Source organism: Lampetra planeri, unplaced genomic scaffold (assembly GCF_965212315.1).
Source record: "Lampetra planeri unplaced genomic scaffold, kcLamPlan1.2.h2 scaffold_755, whole genome shotgun sequence".
Lineage (NCBI taxonomy): Eukaryota > Metazoa > Chordata > Hyperoartia > Petromyzontiformes > Petromyzontidae > Lampetra > Lampetra planeri.
This window is the reverse complement of record NW_027615577.1, coordinates 32,501-35,000: the sequence shown is the minus strand read 5'-3', so window position 1 is coordinate 35,000 and position 2,500 is coordinate 32,501. Positions and strand designations below refer to the sequence as shown.

Below are 2,500 nucleotides of genomic sequence, written 5' to 3'. Positions count from 1 at the left end.
GTCTCACTGTGTGTGTGTCTCACTGTGTGTGTGTCTCACTGTGTGTGTGTCTCACTGTGTGTGTGTCTCACTGTGTGTGTGTCTCACTGTGTGTGTGTCTCACTGTGTGTGTGTCTCACTGTGTGTGTGTCTCACTGTGTGTGTGTCTCACCGTGTGTGTGTCTCACCGTGTGTGTGTCTCACTGTGTGTGTGTCTCACTGTGTGTGTGTCTCACTGTGTGTGTGTCTCACTGTGTGTGTGTCTCACTGTGTGTGTGTGTGTCTCACTGTGTGTGTGTCTCACTGTGTGTGTGTCTCACTGTGTGTGTGTCTCACTGTGTGTGTGTCTCACTGTGTGTGTGTCTCACTGTGTGTGTGTCTCACTGTGTGTGTGTCTCACTGTGTGTGTGTCTCACTGTGTGTGTGTCTCACTGTGTGTGTGTCTCACTGTGTGTGTGTCTCACTGTGTGTGTGTCTCACTGTGTGTGTGTCTCACTGTGTGTGTGTCACACTGTGTGTGTGTCTCACTGTGTGTGTGTCTCACTGTGTGTGTGTCTCACTGTGTGTGTGTCTCACTGTGTGTGTGTCTCACTGTGTGTGTGTGTGTCTCACTGTGTGTGTGTCTCACTGTGTGTGTGTCTCACTGTGTGTGTGTCTCACTGTGTGTGTGTCTCACTGTGTGTGTGTCTCACCGTGTGTGTGTCTCACTGTGTGTGTGTCTCACTGTGTGTGTGTCTCACTGTGTGTGTGTGTGTCTCACTGTGTGTGTGTCTCACTGTGTGTGTGTCTCACTGTGTGTGTGTCTCACTGTGTGTGTGTCTCACTGTGTGTGTGTCTCACTGTGTGTGTGTCTCACCGTGTGTGTGTCTCACTGTGTGTGTGTCTCACTGTGTGTGTGTCTCACTGTGTGTGTGTCTCACTGTGTGTGTGTCTCACTGTGTGTGTGTCTCACTGTGTGTGTGTCTCACTGTGTGTGTGTCACACTGTGTGTGTGTCTCACTGTGTGTGTGTCTCACTGTGTGTGTGTCTCACTGTGTGTGTGTCTCACTGTGTGTGTGTCTCACTGTGTGTGTGTGTGTCTCACTGTGTGTGTGTCTCACTGTGTGTGTGTCTCACTGTGTGTGTGTCTCACTGTGTGTGTGTCTCACTGTGTGTGTGTCTCACTGTGTGTGTCTCACTGTGTGTGTGTCTCACTGTGTGTGTCTCACCGTGTGTGTCTCACTGTGTGTGTGTCTCACTGTGTGTGTGTCTCACTGTGTGTGTGTCTCACTGTGTGTGTGTCTCACTGTGTGTGTCTCACCGTGTGTGTCTCACTGTGTGTGTGTCTCACTGTGTGTGTGTCTCACTGTGTGTGTGTCTCACTGTGTGTGTCTCACTGTGTGTGTACTCACTGTGTGTGTCTCACTGTGTGTGTGTCTCACTGTGTGTGTCTCACTGTGTGTGTGTCACTGTGTGTGTCTCACTGTGTGTGTGTCTCACTGTGTGTGTCTCACTGTGTGTGTCTCACCCTGTGTGTGTGTCTCACTGTGTGTGTGTGTCTCACTGTGTGTGTGTCACTGTGTGTGTCTCACTGTGTGTGTGTCTCACCGTGTGTGTCTCACTGTGTGTGTCTCACCCTGTGTGTGTGTCTCACTGTGTGTGTCTCACTGTGTGTGTCTCACTGTGTGTGTCTCACTGTGTGTGTCTCACTGTGTGTGTCACTGTGTGTGTCTCACTGTGTGTGTGTCTCACTGTGTGTGTGTCTCACTGTGTGTGTCTCACTGTGTGTGTGTCTCACTGTGTGTGTGTCTCACTGTGTGTGTCTCACTGTGTGTGTGTCTCACTGTGTGTGTCTCACTGTGTGTGTCTCACTGTGTGTGTGTCTCACTGTGTGTGTGTCTCACTGTGTGTGTGTCTCACTGTGTGTGTGTCTCACTGTGTGTGTCTCACTGTGTGTGTGTCTCACTGTGTGTGTGTCACTGTGTGTGTCTCACTGTGTGTGTGTCTCTGTGTGTGTCTCACTGTGTGTGTCTCACTGTGTGTGTCTCACTGTGTGTGTCTCACTGTGTGTGTCTCACTGTGTGTGTCTCTCTGTGTGTGTCTCACTGTGTGTGTGTGTCTCACTGTGTGTGTGTCTCACTGTGTGTGTCTCTCTGTGTGTGTCTCACTGTGTGTGTCTCACTGTGTGTGTCTCACTGTGTGTGTGTCTCTCTGTGTGTGTCTCACTGTGTGTGTGTGTCTCACTGTGTGTGTGTCTCACTGTGTGTGTCTCACTGTGTGTGTGTGTCTCACTGTGTGTGTGTCTCACTGTGTGTGTCTCTCTGTGTGTGTCTCACTGTGTGTGTCTCACTGTGTGTGTCTCACTGTGTGTGTGTCTCTCTGTGTGTGTCTCACTGTGTGTGTGTCTCACTGTGTGTGTCTCACTGTGTGTGTGTCTCACTGTGTGTGTGTCTCACTGTGTGTGTCTCACTGTGTGTGTCTCACTGTGTGTGTCTCACTGTGTGTGTCTCACTGTGTGTCTCACTGTGTGTGTGTGTCTCAC

General features: G+C 50.4%; 1 protein-coding gene across 1 annotated transcript in view; it reads left to right on the top strand.

Annotated features, from left to right (window-relative positions):
* LOC144741873 (vitamin K-dependent gamma-carboxylase-like) overlaps nucleotides 1-2,500 on the top strand; it is a 33,607-nt gene that overhangs the window by 3,649 nt on the left and 27,458 nt on the right.